Consider the following 22,046-nt stretch of genomic DNA (forward strand, 5'->3'; position numbering starts at 1 on the left):
TGTGATCAGCAGATGCAACGATAAAAAGTTGTTGGTAATGCATACTGTAAGATGTGAAAAATGAACAATGCATGAAGTTTTAAGAAAGTATTTATTTACCGTTACGTTGAAAAACACCATACCTCGACGGGCAGGTTGTGATGAATCCAAAAGCATGCGAACTAAAGTTTGTATTTGTGTCCTCTTCATTGTTTAGTAGAGAGATAGAATGATGTTGTAAGGGACAGTAGAGAGAGATAGAATGATGTTGTAAGGGACAGAATTAGAGCTAGAGAGAATTGTAGGGCATTGTCTTACAGCTGCTGACAGTAATTTGTATTTCTCTCGCTGACCATTAAATTTAGTAGAGGTACTCCTTGTGGTCATGATTATAGCAGTCCTTTCCTTAACTAATTGAGTCGTCACGAGCTACCTCGTCCACTTGTCGGCAAGTGACTAACTCCGTTGAGTCGTCACGACTGACCCGAACTCATTTTTGCTTGGGATGTGCTGGCTCATATAACTCTCCAGAAGGATAGATATATCATTGAGAACAATAGATTTAGATGGTGGTCTTGTTATCTCTATTCAAGCTTTTGGTGAAGTAGAAAAGGTTAGAAAGGGTCAAGTGGTGAAGACATTATTTCAGTCTAGCTAAAGGCATCTGGAAAATGTAAAACTGCTGTTGGAGAAAAACCATTGTTCCTTCGTGGGAAAAGCTCTGTTGAAGTGTTAATTTAAATTTGGCTATAATGGATCGAATCTACTTCATGCATGCAAGATTCACTATATATGTAATCAGCCAAAGAGAAAAGAAATCTGCTGCTGTGTACAGAGGATTTGTCGAGTAATAAAGAAAAACACAAAGTAGCGACAACATATGAAAGATGTTCGCTGTGGGTCTCTCGTCTCAGAGAAAAATTTCTCCTTTATAGACTTAGTGTGAAATAAAAGAATGACATATTACATTGCGACAATCTGATATACATAACAGGTTGAACAGCACAGAATACGTCCGATATACGTTAGCGTACACTATGAGCTGTTCTACAAGCACCCCGCCATCCGGCCAAGATTTAATGACTTCACGCGTGGACTTTTGTCATTCGAGTTTCTACGTCGGGTGGAATGGGTTTATTTGTCTAGTGGTTTTATCACGATTAATTTGTATTTTCTGTCGGCAAAATTTTGTGAACTTTTTTTTACGTGTTTTTCCCTCTTTTATGCTTGAAAGATTAGAACTATCTGAACACACTCAGGTTCACACTCAGGTACTCGGTTATAAATACATTTGCGTGTGGTATAACGGTGCTCCGAATGCATTAGTTTATCCTTGGTATTTTCAATATTTACATTTAGAAGCTAAAAGTTAATTACAATTCTGATACTAACCTCCATCTCACGTAGAACAAAAAAAGAAAAAAAGCATGAAGCATATCAATAGCTATGGAGGATGCGAGGGTATTCCCCGCTCTAAAACAGCCTTACAATGTGCGTCTCTTTCTCCTTAACCTACAATGATAGCCACATTTTCTTTCTACAACGCCCTCCAGCCATCACCTTCATTACACAGGCTAGAAAATACCGTGGAAAAATTGTAATTAATTTATAAAGAAGAAATGTATAGTTTTATGATTATCATTAAGATAAGACAAAATTTGAAATATTTCCAGCCAAAATTATGACGTAATATGACTTATCACACATCTCCCGTCTTCTTTTCCACAAGCTCTTATCCTGCATCCTTTATTCTACCGCCGGTGACCAAAATTGGACTAAGAAATTTTGTGTAAGTTGTTTGCGTTCCCAACCATCTTGATGTTATCACCCCAGGTGATTGCCTAATACTAATTTGCCAAGCGCATAGCTCTGCTCTTGTTCATAGTAAAACTTCCACTATGTTAAAAAGAATATATAATATAATATAATATAGTATAATATACATACATGAATGCATGCATACATACACACATACATACATACATACATAAATACATACATACATACATACATACATACATACATACACACACACACACATACACACACACATACATACATACATACATACACACACATACATACATACATACACACACACACATACATACATACATACATACATACATACATACATACATAAATACATACATACATATGAGCGAATCTCAGTACTAAGCGAATTTTAGAACTCCGGTACGCTCAGTCATGCGCAGAAGTGCAACAAGCTGTCAAGAATTTCATCAATGTATATCAACGTTTTGGGCTCACTGTTAATACTAAAAAACTTAAGTCCTCGCCCACCCAGCCCCGAATTCTGCCCTGCCAGATTTTCACATCGTTATTTCGAGCAAGTTTGCATGCCTTGGAAGTATGCTTTCCACCAAATGAAATTCTGAACAAGGTGTGGAATGAAGTATTGCATCGGCTTATTCAGCTTTCGGTAAACTAACAAAACGTGCTTTCAAAAACAAAGATCTAACTTTGAAAACGAAGATTATGGTCTACCAAGCTGTTGTCATATTCACGCTCTTTTACGGTTGTGAAACTTGGACTTTATATAGTAGTGACAGTAAAATACTTGAACGCTTTCAGCTGAAACTTCGCGCTCTCTTGAAAACAATAATTCCGTGTTGGAAAGAGCGAATAGCGTGAATCCCTAATCATTAAATATCGTCTTCGACGGCATAGCCATATCACCAAACTCTCTTCAGTAAACTGGCAACCGAGTAAAGACAAAGAGGAGCCTCTCTTCGATGTTACAAAGATCAGCCAAATTCAACTTGGAAGCAGGCCAACTTCGACCCCCAGGCTTTTGAGACGATCGAAACCAATCGTTCCGACTACCGACAAAACATAAACAATATTGTTTGAAAGGGAAAGAATAAGAGAAGAGGTGAGATAACGGTAACGGAAGGCCGGACTGCAACGACCATGACCGACTCCGACATTCACATGTGGCCAATGCAATCGTGTGTTCTATGCGAGGATTGGCCTCATTAGCTACATTCACCAGCGGCATTAATGATCCAAATATTTATCCAGGAGGAGAAATAAATTCCTCGGATTCTAGTGTAACGAACTTAGTTTGAGTCAATATCCTCGTGCACTTTTGGGGTGCACAAAGCGATCACTCTCACTAGCCGCTGCTTTAATAATCCAGAATTCTACTAGTCAGAAACAACAAGACGCAGACGTGAAATATATATATATAACTACTTTATTCTCTTTCTTGTTAACGATAACAATAAGTGTGTTATCTGATGTCCTTGATTCTGGGCGCGCAAGGCTGAAATTTAATAGATTGTAATATTTACAATCTCCAACCGCTAAACCAGAAAGGATTCAAGATGGCGTCGAACAATGGAGACGATGTTGGTCTGCAACAATTTTGGTTAAAAGTCTTCGGCCAAAGGACTGCTAGAATCTAATCCTGACGGAGAGAATATATGCGTGACCGCCGCCTTCAATCGCTGGGTCCCAAGTCCCCGCTTGCTGCTGCTAGTGGTCAAACGTTCTACGATCCCCCTGCCTTGGCCAGGGTCGTGCTTCCGGTGGTTCGCGCATGCGCGAGAGGGCCCTTCCTCTCACTTGGTGAAGGCAACAACACGCGCGAAATACAAATGGACAGTGCGCGAGCGCGCGCCGTTGCAGGGTCACTACAGGCTCCCCTCCAGTGCGTACGCACGAAAGGAAACTTATTGTAGTGACTGCAAAAACTCAAGGTGGACACCAGATAACCAAATAGCACACAATAATATAATGGCAAAATTTATAACATACACAAGAAATTTACTAAAGGAAAAAAGAGAAAAAATACTCAATGAGCAAAAATCAAGAGTGCATGCATGAAAGTGTATACGTCACAAAGTATAAACCCTTCCGCTGAAAGGAGCGGAGGGAAAGCAAAACTCACAGTTAATGAACCTAAACGAAAATTAAAATCCAACTTCTCTAAAGGTAGTTGATCCTGCGAAATAGCAGTTAAATCAATTGCTGCAGGAGAGGAAATGGAATTGGCAGAAGCTCGCTAGTAACACAAAAGGCAAAAGTGCAAACATGCTGGTGTGATGCGCGACACAGATAATTTTCTGTTAATTACGTGACCAACAGTGGTCTAACAGGGAAAAATAATTACGCCTATAAATCGGCGCAGCGCATTTGATCATCCACGTCCTATGAGTCGGGAAAGGAATTAATCTAGCGCAAACGTGTTGCAATATTCAAGGCAATACACGTGCGAAGCAAAAGGCGCATGAAATGCAATAAGGGCTTGCCAGACCGAAAAAAACAGCAAGAATATGCCAGTGGTTGATCGATTATATGCCTCGTTCGTACAGGAACAAAGGTATGACATGCTGGCGCGTCATAATGGACAAACAACCCTCTCTATGTATACGTGACCGACCTAGGGTCTATAGAAATGAGGGGTGTCCACAAAAGGCAAATTCAGCATGGAAAAAAAAACAAGCGAGAAAAGCATGTGTGACGTATGTATGTGAGAGAGAACATTTATGTGTGTGTACGTGTGTGCGACAGAAATACATACAAGGTGAATGCGAGCAAAATATAAAAACAGCGCATAGAAAAATGTCTCTCAAGTGCTATTTCAGACAAGAATTAATTTACCAGTCTGCAATAGCCTGATGTACAATAGCAGTTCGTTCTGTAACAGAAATGTTGAAATCACAAATGCAGATGCCGGTTGAACACATATCGTGTAACGGTTGTGGCTTCGATGCTGTGACAGGTTAACTGGAACAGAAGAAATCTCGTAGATAGTGCTGGGCTGTGAATTCTTGGTGTGCTAATGCACAAACGGCAAGTGGACCAAACTTCCGCGAGTTGCTATGTACATCTTGGTGGAGGTCGACGGTGTTGAAAGGCGACGTTGGTGGTGGAAGGCGACTGTAGTGGACTTGGGACAACATCGTTCTTAGTGATGATGGCGACGAAGATAACGACGACGTGAAGTAGACAGACGACGATGACGATGACGAAGGTGGAGAAAAGGCATCGAATATATGATGGCGTCCGTCATCATGGCTGTAGAAGAAGAAAGAGGCTCCTTCTACAACTGTTTGTGGTGGCCGGAAACAAATCGTCGAAAGATGAATGCGTAGAGTTAAATCGTGTTCCGACTTCGCAGAAAAACTGGATTTTTTTTGTTGATAAGTGATCTCTGGTTTTAGACCAGAATCACGTCGGGGTCACCACTTGTAAGGAACTTAGTGCGAGTGAATATCTTCGTGCACTTTTGGGGTGCACAAAGCAATCACTCACTAGCCGTTGCTTTAATAATCCAGAATTCTACTAGTCAGAAACAACAAGACGCAGACGTAAAATATACATATAACTACTTTATTCTCTTTCTTGGTAAACAATAACAATAAGTGTGTTATCTGATGTCCTTGATTCTGGGCGCGCAAGGCTGAAAGTTAATAGATTGTAATATTTACAATCTTCAGCCCAAAAACGGAAAGGGGTCAAGATGGCGTCGAACAATGGAGACGATGTTGGTCTGCAACAATTTGGTAAGGACTGCTAGAAGCTAGTTCCAACGGAGAGAAAATATATCGCGTGACGTCGCCTTCAATCGCTGGGTCCCAAGTCCCCGCTGCTGCTGGACGCTGGTGGTCAACGTCTTACGACCCCCTTGCCTCGGCTAACTGCTACGTAGGCAAAGGGGTTCTTCTTCCGGTGCTTCGCGCATGCGCGAGAGGGCCCTTCCTTTCTGTGCCTTGGTGAAGGCACCAACACGCGCGAAATACAAATGGTCGGTGCGCGAGCGCGCGTTATAATATCACTACACTAGGGACGAGCCGACAACGATATATATGAGCGATACTTTTTACTAAAACTGTATCCAAGAGAACAGAAATAGTAGAAGTTAACGAAAATAAAGCATTATGTAGGATCGATTATCAGCAACGTCGTTTGGGTAAAAGTAAGGATTGATATCAGAAGAATCAGATAAAAACAAATAGCTAGAAACATTGGTTTCAAATTTTGACACAAAGTCAGTAAGTTCGGGAGAGGAGGTAAGTTGATTACACCGATTCCAAAGTTCAACTGGTACTTATTTTATCGACCTCAAAAGAATGGAAGGCAAAGTCGACCTTGTCTGAATTTGAACTCAGAACGCAAAGACAGACGAAATGCCGCTAAACATTTTGTGCGGAGTGCTAACGATTCTGCCAGATCACAGACTTAAAGTAACTAGCAATATGTAAGTAATGTCAATGACCCAGGTTTTATTTTATTGATTTCTGATGACATTCTTCTCTTTCTCTTCGTTCTTTTTCGATTTTCTATTCGTGCCAGGAGATGACTTCAATTCATTCTTGACCCATCCTTAATGTCGCCTTTCCTAAATTTCTCCATACAATTTCGTTTTTCGTTATATATTCTTTCTTTCCAACAGATGTTAACGACCTTATGTAAAGTTAGCTTCAAGTAGCTTATCTTGCTTTCAAGAGAGCAACGATGTCTGAGTAAACAGAAACACACTTAAACCCTCTTAAATTGTGACACGAATAAACCAATTTCCAGGGAATTATTACACAGGAAACTGGATCCTGTTAAGTCATCCGCTACTAAGGGCTTTTCATTTTAAAGAAGTATTTGAAAGAGAAGCCAGCTAGATGGAGCCCAACTCTCAGAAATGTTAAGAATGCCTGAAGTGAAAAAAAAAAAAGAAATCGCTTGCCTTGGAATAAGAAATGTAGCAATATCCTGAAGAGTACACGTATACATCCATTTATTTACGTGCGCGCGCGCAAACACACACACACACACACACACACACACACAATTCCGATCTAGTAAACATTTAAGTCAATATATATTCAGTATCCAACACAGTATTTATAAATAGGTTTATTCATATTCTTACATCATAGTTACCGTTGTTTTGGCCAAGTGAATGTCCGCGAAGCCTCACCAGAGAAGTTTTCTGACGAGGCGCAGCGAGCATTCTGGTTGAAACATCGATGGCTATGTTGCATAATGAATAAACCCATACATAATGAGACCTTACAAAATCGTAATTAAAATTACACTGTATTGAAGATGAAAAGACAATCATAGAATGATGATTAATAATATCGAGAAAAAAAAATAATGACAAAGGAGACAGCTACAAAGTTTGATAAATTTAAATCAATGTGAATAATTCAATGGGAGTCTAATCATCGATACATATTTCGATCTTATTAACTTTTCTTAGCGAAATAAATACTTGCTAACCCTGGCTGGTTTTAACTGATTTAGCTATATAGAGAGAACTTTTGTGAATTAAGATTAATAGGTATGAAAACTAGGAAGAATGTCCGAGGAAAAATACCCAGTGATGCTCTCTGTATTAAAAACAAATTGCAAAGTACGTTTTAACATGAATAATTTATAAAAAGTATACTATTATTGGAGGGAAATAAAAAAAATGAAGCATGATGTTTAATCCCGGTCAAAATCAAAACGGGGAAATACCCCTTACTTTACCACAGTAAATATACACGTGTGTGTACAGTTAGTTGTACGTCTACTACTGGTGAGTTTAGAGGTACACATAGACTATCATCATCCAATCTGCTTCCAATATAGTGGTTTAGTTACAAATGTGCTTGGTAGTATTACTAAGTATGATATACAGAACAAATGTAAGAGAAATTATGATAAACACAAGTTTATAGCATTCGTTCCCTATGTACCATAAAAAGTCAGGAGGTATGAGAGGTGAATGCATTTAACCGCTTTTCATCCTTAGGATTACGGCCGTTTTGCAGTCTTCATGTAATAAAAAATTCAGTGTACAATAAATTATGCAGTAATATGCATATTGCGCATTATGCAATACAAATGTATATTCAAAAAACAATGAAAATACAGAAAGCTGGCTCATCAGATCACCAGGACATCATAGTTACACCAATGATTCAACTCTAAGTATACATACAAATTCTTTATATTTACAATGTACTGAAGATCGAGACAAGGTGAAATTAGTTTGGTGTGGTCAGTAAATGGTCAATAAAATTAAAGATATATTGCTTCCTAATACTTAAGGTGCTAGATCTAAGTTCAGTGAAATGACCATCCTTCATGTTGGAAGTGATAAGAAAAGGAAGTGAAGTAGTTAAAGTAAATATAAAAAATAACTTTAAAAAGTATATAAAAGTTCATATATAAATACGATATAAATGAGTTAAATAGGGAACAGAGAGTTAGGTATATGAAAACTAAACTAAGAGGTAGTATCGAACAATAGTAATTTTTAAATAGGATTAAAAGGTCAAAAGACCACACATGAAAGCTTATGGAGTTTAATTTTTATCACATTTCTAACCACACCTTTAAAATACCTTCTGTCACAATGAACTGCAGTGAAAGTAAAACAATACTCACACCAATATAGAAGCACATGGACAGAAGCATTAACATACTAAAACATACGTAACTACACTCATCTAATTGTATACTCTTATACCTATTGATATACATTCAGACCACAGGGCGACAAACAATAGCACACATACACATATAAACACACACACAAGTACAAATACATACATATAAGTACATACAAAGCACATGCATACATATACACACAATATAAATACACATAGATACAAATGTATGCATATGAAAATATATGTATGCCTATAGACAGTTATACAAGCATACATATGTACATAAATACACATACTCACATACTTGCATGTTTAGATACACGCACATATATACATTGTAAATCCTATGCAGATACACACTCATGCAAGCATATTCAGCGTGCACACACACACACTAACCCTGGGTATTTTTCCTCGGACATTCTTCCTAGTTTTCATACCTATCAATGTTTATCCACAAAAGTTCTTTATATACAGTTTAATCAGTTAAAACCAGCCAGGGTGAAGAATGCTTGAAGTGAAAAAATAATAATAAATCGCTTGTCTTGGTTGGAATAAGAAATGTAGTAATATCCTGAAGAATACACGCATACATCCATCTATTTACGTGCGCGCGTGCGCAAACGCACACACACACACACACACACGATTCCAATCTAGTAAACGTTTAAGTCAATATATATTCAGTATCCAACACAGTATTTATAAATAGGTTTATTCATATTCTTACATCATAGTTATCGTTGTTGTGGCCAAGTGAATGTCCGCGAAGATTCATCAGAGTTAAAAATATGAATAATGATAAAAGAAAATGTAACAAACTAAATAAAGACAAAAACAATATATTGTTATAAATGATTACAATAATAATACTAATATTGATAATGAGAATATGAGCAATAGTAAGAAACATAGGAAAGTATACAAGCATAGATATAATATACCTAAGAATAACAATTTAATACCAATGATAATATAAAAAATAAAAAAAATAAAAAGGATATTATATGGTTAATTATTCCATATGGGTCTCAAGTTATGACTAATATTACCAAGGAGACACTTAAAACTGTAAAAATTGTTTTTAAAAAGGACAACGGTTACTCAAATATATTTTCCAATAAAACCATAAGAGTGGGATACTCAATATCGAGAAACGTATGTAATATCATTTCCTCTATAAATAATAAGAAATTAAATAATTATTATAATAGCATAATAAATAATAACTCTAGCAATAATATAACCAATAGTGATAGAAGTCTTAATCAACATATAGAAAAATGTTCATGTCGTGATAAGACTAAATGTAAACTCTCTAATAATCGTAATATTAATAATGTAATTTATAAATGTAGAGTAACCTCTAAGAACAATAATAATAAAATTATAAATAAGGCTTATATTGGATCAACAGCTAATGACATTAAAAAAAGAATATCCCAACTCTACCAGACCTTCAAAAATCCTAATTTAAGTAAGCCCACAGGCTTAAGTAAATATATATGAGAACTAAAATCTAGAAAAAGAGAGTACACCCTTAACTGGAGTATAATAGATAGAACCCACTCCTATAATGGGAATAACATGTGTTTATTATGCATAACAGAATTTATGAAACTACTACAATCTAGAGATGAATCATTAAACACATATGATGAACGAGGAGTTAAATGTAGGCACCGAAGTAATTTTACCTTCAATAAAATGAAGTGCTGAACCCCCACCCCTGAATCAAATATCCACACAATTTTATTTCTACAGCACTTGAATAGACTTTATAAATAAATAAATGAATTAAATATTACCAAAATTATATAATAACAAATTATATATATCTCCCAACATAGGTAAATTGAAGATAATAATAAAGGATAGTTTAAATTTAAACTATGCATAATGTAATTACCCCCTTGGTACTAATCACCTATAAATTCCCATAGTTCCCTGTTATCTTCTTCCTCTAATCGCCATTTTGAAAACTAATCCTGGTACCAGCAAAAAAGGAAGATATGTATTTGAATTTTTCTTGTTATATTTCACATTTAAACACAGGCATTTTTATTCTGAAGTATAATTTTATATCTTATAATTTGTATTTGACATTATATATTTGACTTTACAAGGTTGATATATATACTAATTCATATTTATAATATATAATTTATAAATTTTAATTCTTAATATTACAAAGTATAATTTTAATTTTTAATCTTTCATGTTTAATTTTGCTTATTTTTTAAAGGGATATAAAATTAGATATAAAATTAGATATAAAATTTATATAAAGGGATATAAAATTAGATTTACGCTGGCATTACGCTATCATTACGCTGGCATTGTTACTTCCTTTAGACAGCAAATGTTTTATGTGGAGAGCTCAGGTGCTGAGATGAGAAATCCCATCCCTGCACCCGATCAGAGATGAGAAGGAAAAGATAAAGTACTCGATAACCTTTTTGTATGGAGTATCAGGAAAGTGAAAGAAAAATTTCAACAATAACCGGTAGTACTAAAATTTGGCTGCAAAATACTTAAAAAAGAAAAAAAAAGCAGGAGTAGAAAAAAGAGGAAAAGAGAAAAAGGGTAACTATTGTGAAAATGTCATGATCAGAGAAAAATGCTAAACAAATGTTAAATAAAATTTTAAAATTGCTATTATCTTTGCTAAATACTAGATTCAAAATTTTCCTACTAAATGCTTAGAAAATATACTTGATCTAGCATTAAAAAGGTTAAATTGAAGGGCTTATAGGGAACCTTTTTCGTGCATTTGATATTCACTTATGACGTTCGCATGTATTGTGAATTTATCGCTCGACTGGTATTTTAGTCGTGATCAACATGTAGGAGTGGCTGTGTGGATATGCGTTGGAGTGGATGTGTGGTAAGTAGCTTTCTTACGAACCACATGGTTCCGGGTTCAGTCCCACTGCGTGGCACCTAGGGCAAGTGTCTTTACTATAGCCTCGGGCCGACCAAAGCCTTGTGAGTGGATTTGGTAGACGGAAACTGAAAGAAGCCCGTCGTGTATATATATGTTTGTGTGTCTGTGTTTGTCCCCACCAACATCGCTTGACAACCGATGCTGGTGTGTTTACGTCCCCGTAATTTGGCGGTTCGGCAAAAGAGACCGGTAGAATAAGTACTAGGCTTACCAAGAATAAGTCATGGGGTCGATTTGCTCAACTAAAGGCGGTGCTCCGGCATGGCCACAGTCAAGTGACTGAAACAAGTAAAAGAGTAACATATCTTGTATTATTTTGTCCTGTATATTTTTAACCGATTTGAAGATTGCAGGGCAGCATTTGAGAGAATTTGGATTGCAACCTCGAGCAATTGCGGAGAGGTTTTTCACAAACTTGTGTTCTTGTGACAAGCAAGTAGTCTTTACGTTTATGTTAAATAACTATGGCAGAATTATGATTGCAAATGAGTGTATGTGTTTGTGCATGCATATGTGTATGTGTTTGAGTCTGTATAAGTGTGCATGTATATGTGAATGTATACGTGTAACGATGTGTGAGCGTATGACTATGCATGTGTGCGTATAAGAGTACGTGTATGTACGTACGAGAATGTGCATATGTATATGGCTGCACAAGATTGCTACCTTCAGTCGTCTTAGACTCTTTGTCATTAGAGCAAGACCGTTTGGAAACTAATGTGCAACAGCTTCTCCACGCTAAGCATAACCACGCACATGCATCCCTCAGATTTCTTCAATCCTCTACGTCCCATGTACTCTGGCAACTATCTAGTGACAACAAAAGCAGGATTGCACATCTCTGGTGCTCCTGGTTACGACATGGCACAAAGGGAGTTATTGAGTTCTGACAGACAAGCTTCATTCTATTTCGTCAGTTCGTGAAATTATTGTACAAAGTAAAGGTGCTTTTTGACACTTTTATGGTTTTTCTTTCCATTGATGCATAAAAATGTTATTTACAACAAATAGAAACACCAACAAAAATAGAAGTATTTTTAACTGACGAATATCTTTGAAAGAAAAATATTGTCACAAAACACTAAAAAAAACCATTGACACAGTGGAACAAAAGAACGTTTAGAGTAACGAGATCCTGCGCCGTGCGCACGCGTACATACGCACGCACACGCATAAATATATATGCACTCAATCACATCCACACACATACAAGCGCGCGCGCACACACATACACACACTTCAATAAGCGAGTAACGCTTAAAACCAAAACTGGATGAACAAGCAAGAAGGCGAAGAAGGATATTGTCTCAAATAACTGAGGCAAAGCACAGGGGTCGTGTAATGTTCTGAAATGAGGAGGAATGCCAATAATATCTGCCTATTCTCTTCTATGACAGTATCTGGGGTAACGAAATAGGAGGGTCAAACCAATTGTATTGGGAGTAAGTCCAAGGTCACGAAGAATGACATGATCTAGTAGGGTCTCAGTGGATAAATCTTCATGACCCTCAAAGACCACTCTACCATCCCAGTACGGCTTCTCGTTGTAGTTGCTTAAGGAAAGATAGTGAAACTGGTGGTGTTACATACTGGTGATATATGTAGAAACAAAAACAAAACAAAAAAGAAAAAATGCAGCTGTTATCAAAGCACTATCGGTGATTAAAATCATAGAAATACTGGAACAATCAGTCTTGTGTGCCAGAAGTTGACTAAAAGGCCTAGGGACTACTTTTATGCGACCTTGGCCAGCGATGAGTGAGAGAAAGATTGAAGAGATGTCTTCAATAACATATTCCAGTCTCAGTCACGAAGTGGATCTATCAAACTGACTTCTGCTTAATGCCTTGCGAACACTGTAAAGGTTGTAAAACGTGACATGGACAGTTGTAACAGAGACAACGAAACCGTATCCAGCATAGAGGAACACAGCAGACGTTCTGCGCGACAGAATTCATCCTCACATCTCTGAACAGGGCCTTAGGCTCAATTCAGACGTCTTTGTGGAGTTCCTGGAGAATGTGGTCAAAGGCCATATGTCTGTCAGCAGGCTTCAGCTCCTTGCCGTACCCCCAGAAAGAGTCAGAAGTTGTTGTTGGAGAATTTCTACAACTTCCCCGACCCAATTTCTGGCCACCTAATTTCTCCGATTGTAATCCCTTTCATTACTATGTGGTGCGCGGTTGAGAAAGAAACCAACTGCTCTGCTTGCAATGCCAAGGCTAAGCTGGCGGCCAAGTCCATAGAGGTGTTTGAAGTTCTTTTCAGAAACTCAGTGAGGAATGCTTCGAGTTGTAAAAAATGGTAAGAGGCTTAGTGCCTCACTTTGTAAGGACGTGGAGTCCATTTGTGAAAAATGTAAGAGGCTTATTGGCTCATATGAAAGAACCTTGTGTCCCAATGAACTATAGTAAGAAGTTTATAACCTCAATTCGTTTTATAAAAGAGAAAAATAGAACAATGTTCTCGGGAAGCATCGATCGGCAGGCGTCGTCTGCTTCTCTCATCTATATCATTATTTTGCTCATCATTCACTTCATTTGTGTTGTTATCCAGCCCGCACTTACTTCTATCTATGTAATGTCTTTATGGCAAATTCGATTAAATGAACTAAAGAAATAAGGACAGCTATATCACCTGGAGGGTGATAAGGTGTGGAGTCCGCTGGCAGAGGAATTCTTCCCGCAACCAGCTTCTTTGGAGAGATTTAAACCCGGTTTCATTAAAAGACGGAATCTGACTTTATGGTAGAATGAGTGCCGACAGGCATTCAAGCTGATCCACAAGGTGGGCAAGGCCGGCAGCGGGAATACCACCTCGGTGTTCTATAGAGGGCTGTTAGAGGCAAAAAATGACGACGTCCTAGGAGGGGCTCTGGGGTTCGACGAGAATCAACTCTCCAACCTGTTTAAGAAGACTTTCAGGCCGGGGTATTTGGACAATTACCAAAAATCCCTAACTTGGCAGTGCTATAGGAATGCATTACCTGTTATTAAGGCACGGAATGTCAGTGCCACCGACGTGTCCAAGATGTGGGTTGGACGATGAAACCGTTCAACACGCTTTTGTACATTGTCGGGAGCTGTCAAGCTTGATAAGTTACGTAGAACACGTGTTGTCGCATCTGGGACGAGTACAGCTGTCGGCTGGATCTATGATAAAGATGATAACACCAACTGGACTCTCAAAGGAAGGTGAGGCTTGTTTTTACTGTACGGTGGCAGTACTGAAAGAGTGTGTGCGGAGAATCAGAATGGAAGGTTTTGTGACAGGATCCTTCGTCTCTGGCCCCGGTTTGTTAAACTACTTCAGATATCATCTGAAGAGCAAGATGGGGTTGGAGAAGAGGAACCTGCCACAGAAAGAGTATGTGAAACGATGAGAAAGGTGGATGTGAGTAACCCAGCTTAATCATCGAAGAAAGGAAAAATTAGTTGCTGGGCCTTATAGGCTGCCGGGTTCAAAATTTTTGGAACCTGCATTTTCCCCTTTTCGTTTTAGCATATGTCATGTTTTCTTATTTTATTAAAAGAAAAAAATACACACAAAAGTTCTCGTTGTAAGCCAATGATTCGTTTAAAGGCAAAAGTAAGCCAAGTTTTCGTTTATGTCATATTACAACTAAATTTTTAAGTCTCATTCGAACTCATTTAACATTCTTTGTATTTGTCTGTCTTGTTATGTCCCTATCTATGTAAGATCGCATGATTGTAATAAAGATTTTGCTATAACAGTCTCATAAAAAAGTCTCAAAACTTCTGGAATGCATTTCGTGTGTGTGTGTGTGTGTGTGTGTGTGTGTGTGTGTGGTGTGTGTGTGTGTGAGTGAGTGAGTGTGTGTGCGTGCGTGTGTGTGTATGCGTGTGTACTGTATGCATGTATGCATGCGTTTATACATATTATGACATGATCATAACATTTTTTATGAAACAAACAATGGAAGAGTTTAAATATATCATTGGTCTTTGTTGTGTCTATAATACAAGAAATTTTAAAGTATTCCATAGGTGACGTCAATTCATACGTCGGAAAAAAAAGTGAACCGCTATTAAGATGTTTTTTTTCAAATTTTTTACAAATAAATCTACATTCCTTGTGGCATAAAAAAATTTCATGTGTTAATAGAGTCTCTCTTTACATATCGTGGCTAACTCCTGTATCTCATTGCAGATAGGTTAAAATGTCAGTTATCTTTTCTTTCACAGTGAGTTAATTTATTCTCTTACAACTATTATTATCAAACAAACACCGAATGGAACTTTTGATTTATTTTTCGTTTTTAAACATTATTAACATCATGTCATAAATGGCTTTTATTTTTACCTGTCAATTTACTGACATCACTTTCAATAAGGCACTCAGCTTAAATGAAACGTTGAGGCTTACAAACTTCTGACCGGTTCGCGGAATACCTCCGAGACATCTGACTCGGCAATGACACCCCAGTCTCGTACCATTTCCGCTCTACAGGTCACTCTTTGCAGCACCTGTCCGTGTTCGGATTGTCCTTGCACAGGGGTCATCCGGATCCCCGTTTGTGCCGTGAACAGGGATTAATCTTCTCTCTTCGCTCCTCTGTGCCACATGGGCTCAACTCTCCACTTCTCTTCATCTAACCTCTTCCCCTCGCCTCTCTCCCCTCACACCTACTTCCTTCCACCCACCTCTCCTCTCTTGTTCCGACTCCTTCTCTTCACTCCTACTCTCCTTCTCTCTTCTCTTAACTCCTACCCCCTTCTCTTTCCTCTTCATCGTCACCCCTCCCTCGTAAGACCACCCCACCCCATTCCTTCCACCCACTCTCACATACCCTACCTCTACCCCCACCCTCCGCCTACCCACATACTCACCCTCAGCCTAACCCACACCCCACCTCACCACACCTACTACACCTTACACCACCATACCACACGACACATCACAACACACCACCACGCACACATCAGTATTGACCACTTCCCGGACCCACATTTTCAAACCTACACATACACACACGCACACGTCAAGATCATCAGCCCTCTTCCAGATGCACATACAAACTCTCTTATTCACACGCACGAGCACCTTCGTTTTGGGATCACCACTACTTTATTATCTTCCCTTCTCCCTAGCTCTCCTGTGTGACCCTTCTGTCCGTTATTTGCCATGATAGATTGCTAGCCACTACACATTTTTTATTTTCTCTCCTTGTTTCTTTCTGTGTTCCTTTCTGTGGAAGAGCGTAGGCTCTTTTTTCACTTTTTTCACTTCCCGAGCTTTAAAATAATATATCTGTTTGTTGTCTACACCACCTATATTCGTCTTTTGTTTTTTTGTGAATTCTCCCTATATATATATATATATATATATAGCGATTTTCAGATGGCCAGATAACCGAAGAGATGGTGGTGTGGCTTTCCACCTCGGCATCCGAAACTCAGAGTTTTATCTTGTCTACCGAATAATTGTCACATATTATTTTACAGATGAATTTCCTCTATTTATATAATATTGAGGTCTCTTTCTTACTTTTGCTATCTTACCGTTGTTACCAATATATATATATATATAATATATATATATATAATATATATATATATATATATATATATATATATATTATATATATATATATATATATAAAACATTATTGGTGAATTGAAGAAATGGAGCTGAACGCAGATTGAACAGAAATCGTTTTATTTCATTCTACACGTGTTTCGAAAGGCACAAATTACCAAAATCCGATTGAATAATGGGACCATATTGTGTCTTTCTCTTCAGGAAGAAAAAAGGAAATCCGTTGGAAAAACAAAAACAGAACAGAGGCGGAGCAAAAACAAATCGAACTATGCTCCTAAGAGCCCATGGCGAAACAAGAGTTTCGCCATGGGCTCTTAGGAGCATAGTTCGATTTGTTTTTGCTCCGCCTCTGTTCTGTTTTTGTTTTTCCAACGGATTTCCTTTTTTCTTCCTGAAGAGAAAGACACAATATGGTCCCATTATTCAATCGGATTTTGGTAATTTGTGCCTTTCGAAACACGTGTAGAATGAAATAAAACGATTTCTGTTCAATCTGCGTTCAGCTCCATTTCTTCAATTCACCAATAATGTTTTAATTTCAATTATCCGCACCAACGCACGGTTGCAACGCCAGATGGTTGTACCTCCAACCGTGCTGTTTACTGCTGTGATTTTTGCTACTAAGGTATCGGTTAAACTTTTGATTAATCTACCACAAGATTATTCATCTTTCTATTTCACATAATATATATATATATATATAAGCATTAATAAATCTCCGAACGAGATATAAACAGTAACCGCTCGACAACGTAAAGTGTACTAGCCATCTGAATGTGGCTAGCCACTGGGGGTGGGTGTTACTGACGCTTTTAGCCCCAGGAGATCGACGTCTCCAGCTGGCCTTAGACACAATTTCAGTGCCCTAGTGTTATTTGCAAAAGGAGGTCATCCTCCCTCGAAAACCTAAGTGATACATACGGACTATAGTTTACCATACGTTGACGAGAGGCAAAAACCTTGTAACTATAGTCCGTATGTATCACTTAGGTTTTCGAGGGAGGATGACCTCCCTTTGCAAATAACACAAGGGCACTGAAATTGTGTCTAAGGCCAGCTGGAGACGTCGATCTCCTGGGGCTAAAAGCGTCAGTAACACCCACCCCCAGTGGCTAGCCACATTCAGATGGCTAGTACACTTTACGTTGTCGAGCGGTTACTGTTTATATCTCGTTCGGAGATTTATTAATGCTTTCAGACAGTTTTTCTAAATCAGTGACCGTGGTTGCTGGGAAAAACGTTAAATATTATTTGCAAAGGTCTCCTTCATCGAAAACCGGTGTTTTTTGAATTTTTCCTCGGAGTATACCAATATTTTTCTGTTGCTGCAAATAGTTGTGTGAGTTCGTTTCCGTTTGTCTACTTTGTCGTGTTACACGTAATATCATTGTTGAACTGTTTTTGACCCAGTAATTTTCGCCCTTCGGGGTAGAAAATTTCTGTGTGTTTTTTTGTGTGAACTCTTAACCTGTATAGGTTATTTTTGGAAAAAAAAAATTCTCTTGTCATTTGTGACAAGTTTGTGTTGTCTAATATGGAATTAGACTTAAGTTCAAAAAAAGACTTTCCCGAGATGGGAGAAGGTATAACAACTGTTAAACAAAAGGAAACACAGGCAAAACCCAGTTTTTCAGACGCCGTAGGTGGCGAAGTGGAAGAAATGGAGGTGTCAATGGAAAGACTATTCAAGTTCAGACCGCTGGTGCAAAAATGTGGTGAAGAAACACGATTGGTACCGCCCCCTGAAACTATACAGGCAATAAAGGAAAAATGGTCACCTACAAGGTGTACAATATAAAAGAAAAACGAATGACCGACGTAAAAAACGAAATGGTCGAAAAGTGTATGGCTCCAATATGGAGTAAAGTTAGTCATGTCAACCGAGGTGCAAGAAGCGCTACAGTGGAGGCGCATTTTGAGACGGCGGAAGAAGCAAGGCAAATTTCGACGCAAACGTTGAAAAACGAGAATATAATACTGCTACCCTTATATTTAGGATGCAGAACAGCAAAAGTGACCCTAGAAGATATACCAACGGGCTACGACGTGATGTGGGCGGCAACAGCGGTCATTTTTGATGTTGAATCAAAATTGACAATTTTGAGTATGAAGAGGAAAATTGCAAAACACTGGAGAGGCCAGCAGCTGGAGATGATTATCCAGGCAGAAAATGCGACGTTGGAAAGCCTACCAGACAGAGTCTTCGTGGGGGAGGGGCACTCCATACGAGTTTCGGTGGAAGGACGCAGGCCCAGATGTTTTAAGTGCGGGCAAAAGGGCCACGTTCGCTCCGTTTGCACAAAAAAAAATAATACGGGCAACGCCCCCCACAAAACGATGTGAAGAACGCAGAAAGCAGCAAAGTGGAGAACAAAGTAACGGCTGGCGAAAGCAAGGAGGAAAAAATAAACAGGTCGAACTCCAAAAAGGAGGAAGACAAGAACGAAATGCAAAATGAGAAAGGAAAGGAGGAGGAAATTAATACAACAAAAACAAATATACAAGAAATCGAATTCACGAACGTGTCGTACAAAAGGAAAAAATCCATCACCCCTGACTCCCCACCCGTATCAAAAAAAAAAAAACAACGCAGACGAACAAAAAAAATATTCTTCAATCCCACCCCGGCTGTACTACACTTATAGGCCAGCACTTTAACAAACCCCACCCCCCAACTGTAAAAGGGTTTAAACCCAATGAAAAAATTATTGCATACACCACAAAGAACGTGAGAGTAGCAACATGGGTGCAAGCAAGTACGCTGATCAGGTGCTACAAAGCGACCGAGAAGGAAGCGGAGTGGCGATATGCCAGGGTCGGCGAAGAAGGATGGAAAGACAAAACCTTACAAAGCCACGTAAAAGCCGGCTTCATTCAGGATGTCACCCAGGAGGTGACAACTGGGAAATTATACGTCAGCCCGGCAGCCACACCAACCCAGAGCCCGGTGGCAACGCCGGTGAAACACCCAGCAGCAACGGCGTAGACAGGCAGAAAGAATCTGTCAGGCTCCCTCTCGCAACCATGAGTAAATAATTTTCTTTTTTCTCGATGATTAAGTTAGGTTGTATAAATGTGCGTGGAATGGGATCGAAATGGAAACAGGCTTGTTTTCGGGACGACCTCATTTCACATAGAATCGATGTAGCTATTGTTACCGAGTCCAAGATGAAAGGACCCCAAGCGTTCTCACCACTTCTCAATGGTTACGAGAAATGTATTTCTCCTAGCCGGGAGGGAGGTGCAGGCGTGGCAGTTCTTTTCAGGAAGAACTTGGACTTACAGGTAAGTACTGTCTTTCTGGACCCAGAAGGTAGGCTGGTTGTCCTAGATGTGACGCACGTGAGTAAGCAGTCCTTCAGGCTGTCTACGCTCCTAATGGACGTGGGAAGACCGATTTTTTTCGGGAACTGGAGCACTTTCTAGTGACGTCCAAAACGGTAGTCTTGGTAGGGGATTTCAACACCATTCTCGATGCGCGGGTGGATGGTGTAGGCTCGAGCGATAGGAAGGGGAATCCTGGCCTCAAGGCTCTACTAGATAGCTTTAATCTAGTAGACCGTTTTCGACTGGATGAGACGAACGTTCCACAGTGGACGTGGAGTAATAACGACGGCTCACGCAGATCGTACATAGATAGAGTATTTGTTAAGGAACGAGATAGTAATAGTGTTAGCTGTCCACAATTCTCTGTTGTGCCTTACACGGATCACAAACTTGTAACGTGTGAGGTACATGTAGATAAATGCCATAGACAAGGTCCCAGGTACTGGAAGATGAACAAGTCTATTCTGACCTGTGAAGCTTTCCGTACCCGGATTAAGGAATTAGTACAGAGGGCATTATGTGGCACCATCATTAATAATAGATGGTGGCTCGCCCTCAAAAGAGCCATCCGTTTGGAGTCCATTAGATTTAGCAAGCAGCTAAGTTTAGATAGGACTAGAATAGAGGGCGAATTAGTTAAGAACTTAGACGTGGCTATGGAATATGGCTGTGCATCTGGAGTGTTGGCAGCGAGAGCGGTATTGTACCATCACCTCAACGCCAAGCACGAGGGGTGTAGAGTCAGAGCTAAGTTACGTGCAGGAAAACGAGAAGGTATTAACGTTGCCGGATGGGCCCGTCGTGAGGAGAGTCAGAAGGGCAAAAAGTCCTGTATTATGTCATTAACTGACGTACAGGACCGCAAGATCTATGGACAGGAGGAGATGCAGAAGGTCTTTCACCAGCATTTCGTACGGCTGTTTGGGGACGGTGGTCCGCTCGAGCGTGGGGAGACCTTAAAGGACTTCCTAGCTGGTGGACCTCGGCTCTCGGCAGGTGAGGCGGAGTGCTGTGAAGGATCGATCTCTCCCGCAGAGGTAAGAGGGGTTATGGCCGAGTGCGCCGGGGAAAAGTCGCCGGGATTGGATGAATTTTATTGTTGTATGCCGGACTTGTTCGTGGACATACTGGCAAGCGTCTATGCAAACTGGCAACAGAATGAGAGGATTCCCAGCTCTGTGAGTCGGGGAGTTGTGACGCTGGTCCAGAAAGACCCGAGCAAGGGGGACAGTATTAGTAATTACAGGCCCATAACTCTACTTAATGTAGAGTTTAAGATTTTGGCCAAGGTGTTAGCAAAAAGGTTGACGGCTGTCGTGGAGAAACTTGTCGGGAAGGCACAGATATGTGCAATCCCAGGCAGGTCGATCCAGGATAATCTTCACCTTCTCCGCTACACTATAGATAGGGTCGGGAAATTAGACGGCAAAGGAGGGGCATTGGTCCATTTAGACCAAAGTAAAGCGTTTGATAGGGTAGACCGTTTGATAGGCGGCGGTTCTCGAAGCGGCTGGGCTGGGCCCTGGCTCCTGCGGGTGGATCTCAGCTATGTACAGTGGCATCAAGTCCACAGTCCAGATAAACGGTTACCTAACGGAGCCGTTTTCGATCAAGCGTTCAGTCCGTCAAGGGTGCCCCTTGTCCCCGCTCCTGTATGTTTTGGCTCTTGAGCCATTGCTGCGGAAGCTGGAGAAGTTGGGAGGCAACCCTAATGAAATCGGATGCGGTAAGTCTGTTTCTGCCTATGCGGATGACGTCACCCTCATCGTGTCCAACGGAACACAGCTACCTCGGGTAGCAGGTGCTCTCCATAGATACGAAGC

The sequence above is a fragment of the Octopus sinensis genome, linkage group LG24 (assembly GCF_006345805.1).
Source record: "Octopus sinensis linkage group LG24, ASM634580v1, whole genome shotgun sequence".
Classification (NCBI taxonomy): Eukaryota; Metazoa; Mollusca; class Cephalopoda; order Octopoda; family Octopodidae; genus Octopus; species Octopus sinensis.